The 12,220-nt window shown below is 48.4% G+C and overlaps 1 long non-coding RNA gene across 2 annotated transcripts; it reads left to right on the forward strand.

The window, feature by feature from the left end:
- The first annotated feature begins 645 nt into the window (after nt 1-645).
- LOC131925283 (uncharacterized) lies at nt 646-11,314 on the forward strand. Of its 2 annotated transcripts, XR_009383208.1 has the most exons (5): nt 646-1,450; nt 1,907-2,224; nt 6,749-6,911; nt 7,125-7,237; nt 9,637-11,314. It is a non-coding gene; the product is annotated as an uncharacterized LOC131925283 (long non-coding RNA). The 2 variants fall into 2 exon arrangements; XR_009383207.1 differs by having other exon boundaries at nt 646-2,224.
- The last annotated feature ends 906 nt before the right edge of the window (nt 11,315-12,220 follow it).

A 12,220-nucleotide genomic window follows, 5' to 3' on the forward strand; every position in this document is an offset into this window, starting at 1 on the left:
TGCCAGGGGTTCAGGGCAGCCTGGATTTGGTAGCGGCTGCCCTGTAGGGAAGCGTACGACAGTCGTCAAACGCTGGAGCATTCTGAGTGACTCTAAACACTGCCCCCTCCCTGCAGAGAAAAATGAAGTGGCTCCCTTTTTTTCCCCCGAACAATCTTCATACCTAAAACAAAGCACATAAAGGTGGGGCCACTCGGGTGGAATTGGCCTCAAGGAGCTCCTGGTCTCATTCTCCAGAATGCCCCTGTGATGGCTTCAGTGGGACCCTTGAGCTCCAAGACACACACATTGGACACCACTCTTGCTGAAAGCGTGGAACACGCTCTCCCTTGAATGGCAGCTAAGGGGAAAGGGACCAAGTCTGCAGTGAGTGCCCACAAGGTCTCGGAGGTCTTTGGCTTCATGCGCTCATCAATTCTCATGACCCTCTGCGAGCAGGTGTTCCCACAATGCTTCACAGATGATGAAGTGTCTCAGAGGACAGAGAAGAATGTATCCTGCATGACAGGGCTGCTAGCAACAGAAACCCAGCTCTCCCCAGGAGTGTGTGCTCATGATGAGGGATCTAACAGTGAGGGAGAAGCTGCTTCAGCTCGGAATGACTGTGACATCACTGAACAGTCACTCAGCAAGCATTCCAGACATGAAGTGGGATGGCAGTGTCATGGCGACATGGAGTAGACGATGACCAGTGACTGTTACCGCCAGGAAACCTAACTACTGTGTTTTCCCCTCCCCAGGACAGGAGCCTGTAGGGACTAACCTTCCTTTAGGAAGGCTATGGCGAGGCAGACTGGCTTGCGGTCCAGGGGCGGGAAGATGGAGGCCTAGCCCTGTGAGGATCCTATGGCACAAGATTGGTGGGTGGCTAGATTCCTGGGTGGGATCCAAGGGCCTCATAGAAGCCACCTGGAGCTACTGGGGGCAAAAGGCGATGCTCCTGGTACTGGAGTCTGGGCTTCACATGCTTTATTCTACGTGGGTGGGTCCTACTCTCATCTGTTTATATTTTAAGGTTCTTGGACAAGGAAAGATAAAGTACTCCTTGAGTTCTCTGGGGTCTCTAGACCTCAGGCTCTTCTAGACTCAGGTGAGGTCTCATGCACATCAACAAAGTTGGTTCCCTCTGAAAAGCAAGCTTGGGAGGCCAGGGATTTTACGGCCCACTTGCCTTTCTTCTCGGGCCCTTCACTGGGTACCACTCTACATACCTGTTAAGTGGAGTCATAGGGAGAGCATTTTGCTTGTTCCTGTGCCCCAATCTTCCAGAGACAGAGGTCTGCGGGCCTTGTCTCTGACCTTCTTAACCACTTCCTGGCCCAGGAAGGGGACCAGCTGAAAGCACAGCTGTTGGGAAGGAGGCCTGTGATTGGCTTTCCTTCCACTATGTGGCCTACAGCTGCACCTTATTGGGACAGGCAGAACCAAAGAGCAGAGGGTGGAGAGGAAGGTAAGAATGGTTGATTTGGGGGACCAGAAGAAGTGGAAAATAGAGAGCAAGTGTCCTCCTGCCACTGTGGAAGAAAGCAAGGGGAGCCCATGGTTATGAATGAACAAACGAACGAACGAACGAATGAATGAATGTTTCATTGTGCTTCTTTGGTCCACACCAACCTCCTGGGATGGTACCCGTGGTTCCTTTGCATTAAAAATCTGTGCTGCACAGTACCAGACATAACCAAAGAGCCTGGATTTCAAACACGGTATAGGAGGAAAATGACATAAAATATTACAGTAATTTAAATTAAGCACACATTGAAATATTATCAAATATTATTTTGATATATTGACTTAAATAAATTATTAAGTTTAAGTTTACCGGCTAATTTTTTTTTGCATGCAGTTACTGAAAATTTTCAAGTTGCATGCATGGTTCACATTCCGTTTCTTTTGGATTTCCTGCAAGCATGATCAGACAACCAGAGGTCAAGAAGTTGGGCTGGACTTGGAGCTAGTCACAGCCCGTCAAAGCCAGTGAAGAACGGAGCCCAGGGAGCAAGGCTGGCTGTGCCAGGCCCCCAGATGCACCCAGTCTGAAGAGGGCCAGGAATGGGGAAGAATCAGCAAATGCAATAATCAGAAAAGGGGCCTCCGGTGCACCTTACCACACTATGCTGTTTCAGCTCCATGACAGACATATGGGGTACATAATCTAACCTCCATTTGATGTCTGAGGAAACGGAGGCTCTCAGAGGCTGCCACAGTCACATGGCTCACAGAAACAGTGAGTAGCAAAGCAATGATGTGAATCAAACTTCCTGGGCTCCAAAGCCCGGACTCTACCTCCAGCTTGTTCCCTGAGGTGGTTTCAGAGTCTTGGAGGTGGAAGTGAGATCTGGGACTTCTATCTCTGAAGAGAAAGGAATGAGCTTTACTGATCAAAGCAACGACGGACAGTTACTTACTGAGGCTGTTCTGGGTCTCTCTGCTTGTCTGGGTCTAGAGTTCCTGTCCTGCCACTTGGAAAGAGCTGACTGGCTTTTCTAAGATTGTGTAGGTAGGACTGGAGTTCAAGGCCAGGACTCCCATACTATGATAGAAGTTCTATCCAGGTAGTGACCAGATGCACCCAGGACATCAAAACCCAGGCACAGCAAAGCAGCTGGTTCAAAACCAAAGTCTTGGGTTGTGGGTCCTAAGGCCCTGGGTTCTGGGGAAGATGAGGAAGACCGAGACCATTTTATTGCCACTTGCTATGTAATTAATGACTTAATGACTTTTTGGAAGGCACAAGAAACAGGAGAGCTATTTATGACCTCCAGAGCATGACCCCAATTGAGAGCTGAGTCTCCATGCCCTGCAGGTCCAGTGGGTAGAGTCATCACCATGGCCTTTGCCTGCTGCTGCATCCCCAGTCCTTATCTCTCCTCCCTCAGGCATGGAGACCTCCATGAAAGGCTGCAGTCAAAACCAGGGGCAGCTCATGGGTGCTGGTCCTCAGTGCCCAGACCCTGTCTGCAGGGCCATGCAATGCTGCATGAGATAGTGGGCATTGCATCTTATTGGGTGGCACCAATCATTGCTCCAGTTCCCTCTCTGGTCTTGGCATTATGGGCTAGTTCAGAAACCACTCCCTGTTGTCTCCACACACACAGTTACAGGATCCTACCTTTGAGCCTTTGAACCCCCTCCCTGATGCTGAGATGTGCCCCTCCTCAGAGCTCTGACTACTGACTTGGATGACAGGTCTACACAGAGCCAGTTGTTTTCTCTGATGCATTCAAGTTCCTGGAATACTTTATGCTTTTTTTCTAGAAGGCTCTTTACCTTCTTTTTCTCTCGGAGCTCAGTTTTGTTTTGTTTTGTTTTTCATTCACAAAAGGGAATCCATACTCCATAGATCTAGAATGGGTAAAGAGGAAACAAAACATGTGTCTGGCAGAAGATATGTCCCCCACCAACCTGGCCTGCCAACCAGCCCAAACCCCACACGCCCCAAAAGCTTTCCACACATTCTGTCATCAGAGGGTCAAGAGGGCTCGGGAGGGAGTCCGAAGTGACCACCCCCTCCTTATTTTCTCCTAGCTTTTCATATTTCTAAACAGTGACTCTGACAGTTCATGTCAAAAATGGTACATGTTTATTGTAAACACTCACGCAACTACCACATCTGCAAGGAAAGTAATAAATCTCTCCAAATCCTGTCCATCAGAGTAAGCAATATAAACATGAACCGAAGATCAGCTCTGACATGTCTCCAAATATACAGGTAGAATGGTGGATAGGTAAATCATTTTGTAATTTTGTGATAATATAATACATACATTTTAAACAACATGAAAGTATTACTTACTCACATATAAGAGAAGAAAAAAGAAATTTGAAAGCATTCTTCAGTCTTTGATAAATGTTTCATAACCATAAGAGGCATTTGTTCTTAGAAGACCTATGAATAAGGAAATTTATCTTTAAAAATTGTATTTTTTAATATATTTTCCATTTAGATGGTCTGGCTGACGACTTGTGAAGAAAGAGGAAATAATTGACTCCTTACACTTCTCCCCAACCCCCTTATCCCACCTCCTGAATTTTGTGGCTCACATGACTTTCATTTTTCTCAGAGGTTCACTCTCTTATACCCGCTCTGTAAGGCTGTGTGATTAAATGGAGGTGAGGCTAACCAGCACCCTTTCTTCCCTGGCTGCTCTATTCAGGAAGTCCATGATAAAATCATTCAGAGCTCGTGGAATAAATCTGGGGCCTTGTGCACTTAGCCAAGCTCCACCACTGAGTCCCACTGCACCCCTGTTTTGTTGTGTTTGAAGCTGGGCTCCTCACACCCGAGGCTCTGCTGACCTGAACTAGTTTTCTTCCACTCTGTTTTGGGGGACATTGCTTTGTTGTCTTCTGGCATGGAATGAGGGTAAGTCTGCCCTGAGCCTGTTTTTCCCTCTTGTAACCATTTGGCTTTCTGCCTCGACTCCTGAGAAATTCCTTATGCTTTAAAGCTCAGTACCTCAGCTGTGTCTCGGTGTTGACGCCTCCCTAGTTTTCTCTGCTGTAGCCCTGTACCCCTTTCTCTGCACCCTCAGTTCTTTATTTACGGGGAGGTTTTCCTGAATTACACCTTGACTATATTTTCTGATTCATTTGCACACCTTTAGGGATATTAATTGTTTGTGTATTACCTGGTCTTCATTTGTTTTTTGTCTTCCAAGAGCCTACCATGTTTCGCCAGTTGCTTTTAGCCTCGGCCCCCTTTTCTCCACATCGATGATAATGGCCTCAAGCCTTTCTGTTACACCGTTCTATCCGAGGCCTCGTATGTCATTTCTAAGTCTTAGTGGACACAGAACTTATCTAATTATTAGAGGCGTATTTGTATTTGGTTCTCCATTTGCTTCCCTACACCTGTAACCTGCCTTTGTCTCCTCCAGTTTTACAGTGATCTAGTCTTTAAAGTCAGGCCCCGCTTTGAAACATGAGAAGCCGGTGAAGAACCAGTCCCGGCCTTTGCGTGGGTCCTCTTCCCTGGTGGGTTCTTCGCCTTGCTCTTCATGCTGTGGTCCTTCCTGGCTCCCTCCCCCGCCCCTCCGTGTGTTTTCACAGTTGACGCGCCATTTCTTTTCATATTGCTTATGCTAACATGAGCGGCTCTGTCCACACCCTCTGTTTGCTTTGATATAAAGCGGATGAATCACATCTGTCTTGTATTGTTCCCTGGATTGCCTCATGCCTGTAAATCTTGCCTCATGCCCGAGGCCTCCTCAGAAACAAGGCCGTGCTTCACTCTTGCCTAGCCTGAGTGCCTCTCCCTGGCACATGCCGGGCACAGGCACAGAAGACTGATGTCTGAGCTTGGATGGAGACGAGTGGAAATTGGAGTTGTGCTACCACCTTCTCAAGCCTAAAAGGCTTTCTTTTCTTCTTCTTTTTTTTAAAAAAATGTAAATACAGAGAACTCTGAATAGTTCTGAGAGTTTACAGAAGAAAAAATAAATCTATTCAGAAAACATAACTTTGTCAAGGATGGTGTCTAGCACAGAAGAGGCCTAACCCTGTGTGGTGGAATGGCTTGGAAAACATTCTCCTGCAGACAGTAGTAGTATGAGGTGCAGGGCTCTGCAGAGCAAGCTGCATCCAGAAAAGATGAATGATGCAGATTCCGATGTCCCCCCCCCCGCCCCCCATGGCAGCATTAGTCTTAGTGAACGGCAGGCAGACTCTTGCAATTTGCCAAGTCATCAGACTTAGAAAATAGAAATTGAGAAAGCCTTGCTGGTAACATAGGGGGAAGCGTGAAATTGCAGAGTGATGAGTGCCAAAGGGATAAGGGGATATGCCCAAAGGAGTGGGAATCAGGAACTTGACCAGGTATCTGTGTACCCAAGTTGACGCATAATTCTTAGGAATAGCCAGGAGATGGGAACAATTCAAGTGTCAGTGACAGATGAATGGATAGACACAATGTGGTATGTCCACACCGTGGAATATTACTCAGCTTCAAAATGGATGGAGATCCTGGTACATGATATAACATGAGTGGCGTTTGATAGCATTTATGGTAAATGAACTAAGCCACGCCAATAGGACAGATGCTCTGTGGGTCCACTTTCGCAGGTTCCCAAAGTATTCAAATAACAGTAGCAGAAAGTAGAGTGTATTGGGACCAGACAGATGGCTCAGCAGTTAAGAGCACTTACTGCTCTTGCAGAGGACTGGGGTTTGATTTTCAGCATCCACTTGGTGGCTCAAAACCACCTAAAACTCCAGTTCCAAGAGATTAGTGCCCTCTTCTGACTTCTGTGGGCTCCTGCACTCACACAGTGCATACACACACACACACACACACACACACACACACACACACACACAAACATAAAATAAATGAATGAATAAAATTTAAACTTAAAAAAAAGAGAATTTAGAATGTAGTTGCCAGGAGCTGAGGGAGGGGATATGGGTGTTCCGGGATGGGATGGTCCAACAGTTCTGGAGACATATCGTAGGGATGGCTCGTGCAGTTACGAAAGCATTAGTGGTACTCTTCAAAATGGCTTGGGTGGAATACTTTGCCAAGGCACGAAAATACACAAAACGCTAATTGGACTTAAAATTTATATTCTTGAGCCCCAGAGCAGACCTGGGCAGACTCCTGAATTGTGTCCCTGTTCAGGAGTGGGCTGTTGGGGATGGGATGTAGAGCCTTAAGCTTCTTCATTGAGTACTCTCGCCCTGAGCTGTAGCTGAGGCTCCTGAAATGTGCCTCTGGGAAAAGCCTTAAGAGATATTTTCTTATGCTATCTAGCCTGGAACCCATGGAGAGATAAAGACGCCTGCAAAGTTACAAGCAACTGGGCCAGAGGCATCTGTGTAAATGATGAGACTACACCCAAGAGCCTTCTGGAAACCTTTAGCATTACCATCTGTGTGCTGGTCCCGGCCATCAGCTCAGCAACTCGCCCTTTCTGGTAACTACATGGCTGCCCCAGCAGCAGACAAAGGGAGATGGGTAGATAAAGGGTCCCTCAGCTCACCTTGCCCCTCTCCAGAGCTGTTCCCAGGGTTAGACAATCTCACAGTGGGAAAGGCCAAGGCAGCCTCCGACTCCTCTCCACACTGTAAGAATCTGTCATGCCATGGGCCTCCCACGTCTGGGGCTCAACATGACTCATTGTCCACAGAGATTTCGACCACAAGGAAGTGTCCATGGGAGGCACTGGGAAGAGGGTGGACACTGGCTGGTGGCCAGGGGGACCATGCACCATCCTGAGAGCTAGGGAGATGGAGTCATCTGGTGAGTGGGGGTGCTGTCGTCATTGTTTTTATTCCTTGTGGACCAGGCTCCTCCTCTGCTAGAAAGAGTCCGCTTAGTTAACTACCGTGGGTCCTAAGCAGGAGGATGCTGCAAGGTCACCTGAGTGGCTGGCCCTGAATGGGACTAGAAGTCTGGGAAACTCATTTCATCTTTCTACTTACCTCTCTCTCTCCTTCTCTCTTTGCAATGGGTTCCTGCATCCTCCATGCACGTCAACATGGCGAATGGGCTGCCATGTATAGGTGAATTAGAAGGGGACATCCTCGTCCCCAAGAGCCAGGGGAGCTAGAAACCTACAGAGCTCAGGGCACTTTTGTGGCCTCGATACTAGTGCCCATGTTCCTCTGCACAGCCCCTTGCACACTCTGCCCACAAGTCACCTCAAATCGCCCCCGTATCTCTGCCCTTGCACCTACTCTTTCTGTCTAGAAAAGGCAGAACTAGAAATCAGCACTGTTGGGAACAAGAACTAGTTCTTCTGATTCCAAGTCCCAGCGTGCCTCTCCCCAAGCTCGCTTCTGAGTTTTCTGTGCAATACGTTTAATGGCTTTTAAATATCTGCTGTGTCATCCAGAACCTTTTCATTCCTTTTCCCAAAGCTCTTCCAGGATTAGACGAAGCAGGGAGGCTTGTGGTCCAGGAAAGGGTGCTGTAGAGGGAGAGGAAAGAGACTTCAAGCTGACGGAAAGAGTTAGCTATGCTGCGAGCATTCTGCAACCTAGAAACAAGCCAGGAAGGGTGGAGGGATGAAGCTCACCCTCCTTCACTGTCAGGTTCAAAACCAGGAGAGAATCTCCTTTAAAGGAGGCCAGAGAGATTTGGTGGGAGACCTCAGTATAAGAGCCCTGCTCTTCACCTCTCAGGGCACATATCCAGAAAAACAAAAACCCCTACAAAGGAGGGGAGGTGGTCACAGTCTCTGGGGACCACCATATCCGCCAGCAAAACACTCTGAAAATAGGGCAGAGGACAGAACGCCCTAATACCACTTCCCAATGAGTGTTCATTTGGGCAGGGGGTCTCTCAGCAGGGCAGGACCAGCCCTGAACTGACTCCTCACCCAGTGACTTTGAATGGTTCCAAACAAGACTATTTGTTACACATAATCCCTCACTTACTTTAAACAGGAAAGTTTAGTTTTCTTCCCAGCGTCATCGTCCACAGAACTATGAACAATATGGCAATTTGCCCTTCTCTGCACATTTAAGTATATTATATAAAATTTGCACATTAGCAAACCCAGACCTTCATATCTGGAAACTAAGGCATGCTAATCACTGCCAAAGGCCTGCTGTGGGGCATGGTGGATCTGGAGACTGTCTACACCGGGGTCTGCACTCTGCCTCTACCTCTCTGGAGGCTTGGGTCCTACAGCAGGCTGCTGTTCCACGGCCATGTGGGTGAGTAATGCCATCCTACTGTCTGACCAATGCTGACAGTATAATTAGCACAAACAGCAATTAGGGTAATTGTTCTGTTTAGACATAACCAGACTTCACTGCTGCAGGTTGGGAGAGAGGCAGAACCTGAGTCCTTTGCGCGGGGCTGTGCACTGCTGCTCTTGGCTGTCCTGGCAAACTGCTCAAGCTGGGGCGGACAGTTCAGAAGGGAGAAGCCACCGCTTGGAAAAGGAGGCCCCTCAGATGCACCTCCCAAGCCAACAGAGGTGGGAGGCCAGACCATGTGGGGAATCCCACAAGCTTATCATCACCATGGAAACTGCCTGTCATCTGTGCTAAGCCTCAAACACTTAAGACAGCACGTGGTTTCCCAGGGGAAAAGAAGAAGTGTAGATCCCCCTGACTCCTTGCCAGCCACATTCCCAACTAGGTGTTGTCGGCTGAGGCTACAGACACTCTAGCTGCAGTACAGTCAAGGGGGTCAGACAGAGGAGCCGGAGGTCTAGTCTCCAGGACAGTAGAAAGGTGGAGGATCCTGGAGCCCCAGGGGAGGTCTTAGGGGCCAAGGGGTTGTTATAGATGAAGTCCAGTTGGGAGAGCAAGGGAAGGTGCAGGTGGGAGCTCCAGGTTCCCACAACTGTTCCGTCCTACAGCGTGGATAGCAGTTATAGGGGGACCGATGACTGTCATCACACACGGGATCTTCTGTGTCTGGCTGTTCAATGGTCCTATCTCATTTTTACCAACCCCCCCAAAGCCTGTGAGGTTGATATTCTCCCCCTGCTCCACAAGCATGTGAAGTGTTTACTGAGGAGTCCTCAGCTGGTGAGGAGTCTTGATCTCGAGCCAAGTCTTTTGGTTTCGAGCATCAGGTCTTAATCATATTATTGGCGGTCTTTTGTGTTTGTACAGGGCTCTACAGCAAATAAAGTCCTCTTACACATACATCTTAGCCTATTTGTTTGGTTTGTTTTTCAGATAGCACCCTGGGGACGGTGGTGACAAGGAGCTGATGGCGCTTTACAGACTGTGACTAGCTGACTTGCTCTAAGCGCGCTACCTACAGCATGGCATTCACCTGGGAGCGTGCAGGAAATGCAGAGCCTCAGGCCCCGCCCCATGCCTGCTGCACCACAAACTGTGTTTTAACAAGATTCCTCAGTGATTAGATGCACCTGAAGATCCAAGAACTCCTGACTTAGAGCATCTGTTCCCACCTGCTCCTTTCATAAGCAAGCAAACCGAAACTCAGACAAGGCCAATGACTTGTCCAAAGTCACACAGCAAGTTGGCAGCCAAGCCAGGCCCAGAACTCTGCTTTGTTTGTATAAAGTCTAACAAAGAGCAAAGGACTTTTGCCGCTTCTGCTCACCAGCCCTTCATACCTCATTGAGCTGGACAGGCTATTTGCACTCTATTCTGGTCATCTCTTAAGAAGATATCAATCCAGAAAAAAAAAAAAAAAAGCTTCCTTCTATACCCTGGTAGGCCTTCAAAACCACGTGCACTGATGGGTAACTGGATCAGACCCTATGCTGGCTCTATTCTTGGACAAGACCTCAGTCTCCCCATTATTACAAAGTAACAAGTGGCCTCCGCAGAGCCTGACTGCTGTCTGAGCTCCCCGATGAAAGGCCCATAGAAAGACAAAGTCCTATTATGTTTCCTTGTGTTTAATTGTGGCTGCCTTGCTTTGCCTGCCTGCAGACATCCCATTAAGTAGGAAAGTATGAAAATGACGGGCCGCCAGGCTGAGAGACTGGCAGTTATTAGAGGCTGGGCTCCTCTGACTTCCTGGCAGAGAGGCGTAACTGGCTTCATAAATTCCTCCTGGCAGAGCGGTGACGTCTCTGTGGCCGCTGCTTCACTTTGCTGAGAGCGCCACTGGGGGCTTCGTCCTTCGCTCAGCTCGGAGTGGAAACCAAGTATCAACACAGGTGCAGGAGGGGAGGGCAGGGAGTAAGTGGTTGGCTCCCCGGTGCTGGGCGAGAGCTGGCCCCTACACTCTGCCATTGTGAGGGGATGGTGTCGTTCTGGCACCTTCCCTCCTGAGTCATGGGTCCCTATCCCCACCAAGATGCATGCCCAGTGACTCTGTTGCTGAGAAAGGCTAATAGCTCATGCTATCCACTGGGGAGTTGTAGGGCCAATATCAACATCACGTTCTTGTGCTCAAGCTCCCGTGATCTCGTATCTTAGAATAGTAAGAAATTATTCTCCCTCATTCCGGATGCCATAAACCCAGAATCGTTGGCCTGGTTGGCTCTATCTTTTCATACATATTTCTTACAGTTTTCACTGGCTTTCCGATCCCTTACATGGGGCAGCAGAGGTCTTATTATTACCTCCGTCTCCACGCAGTCTCTTCTGTGGCTCAGATCTCCATCCACCTTTCTCTTAGGAATATATTTGATGTGGGCTGTGGTTCAGGAAGACCTCTCTCCCAAATGCACCATACTCACAAACTCTAGTGGTAAGGATATTGATATTTGGCAGGGATACTACTCAACCCACTAAAAATGTCCCCCGAAGACTATGCCCTTTGGCAGCTTCTTCCTCCCAGAGATGTCTTAAGGCGTGTATGGTGTGGCCTGGAGGAAAGCCGTTTGTCTCAGGACCATAGCAAGCACCTCAAGATCCAGCCTTGCCACTAAGTGGTGGTCCTTTGGGTAAGTCATATTCCTTCTCCAAGACGTAATTTCTCGTCCCTCCAGTGGGAAGAGGTGTGATGAGGAGGTGACCATACTTCTCAAGGAATTGAAGGGCAGACCACAAGAGATATAGGACAAGAAACCTAGTCCATAAAACACTAGGCAGCTTTAAACGTTATCAAAATAGATGGATAGGCAAATTTACCTGAACCAGCAAGTGGTCCAGAAAACATTCATTCTTTGTGAGAAGGCAAATGATCACCCTTTGTAACAATAAAGACAAAACCTTTTGCCCTGAACTTCAAACCTCCTTTCCCTGTTTCTGTGGTCTCCAGAAGTCTCTGGATGCTATGGGCCCTCCAAATCCTGTTCCCACGTCCATTCCCAGCATTCTCCTTGCCCTTAGCCTGATTTCTCCAGCCATGGACCTGGGATATCTGCCTAAGCTGAGTTTCAGGAACGAACAGGAGAATCCTGGGGTCATACCTCATGCCAACTCGGCTCCATTTTATTGACCAGCTTCCAAGAGAGTAGGAGTGTGGATAAAAAATCCTCCGTGATAAAGGCTACTCGGTCTTTCTTGGCATAGCAAAGGCTCTCTCGGAGCATGCCAGCCAAGGACAGGGTAGTATTGTGGAGAGCACACCCAGATGCTGCTTTGGAAAGGAGTGAGACGTGCCTTCCTCAGATCTTCTGCCCCTCCTCCCTCCTCCCTTAGCAGCTGTGAGGACAGTGGAGTCCCAAGTTTGGGGATGATTAGAAGAACAAGCTATCAATGGATTCCCTCAAACCCTCGAGGGCTTTTTGTCCAAATAGGCCCAAGCCCTGCCCGTACCCCAGCAGTATCTAAAGTTAAGGCCACGTGGGTGTTTTTCGACACGAGATCTGGTGACAGGGATGTCATAACAAAA

The sequence above is a fragment of the Peromyscus eremicus genome, chromosome 15 (genome assembly GCF_949786415.1).
Source record: "Peromyscus eremicus chromosome 15, PerEre_H2_v1, whole genome shotgun sequence".
In the NCBI taxonomy this organism is placed as follows: Eukaryota; Metazoa; Chordata; class Mammalia; order Rodentia; family Cricetidae; genus Peromyscus; species Peromyscus eremicus.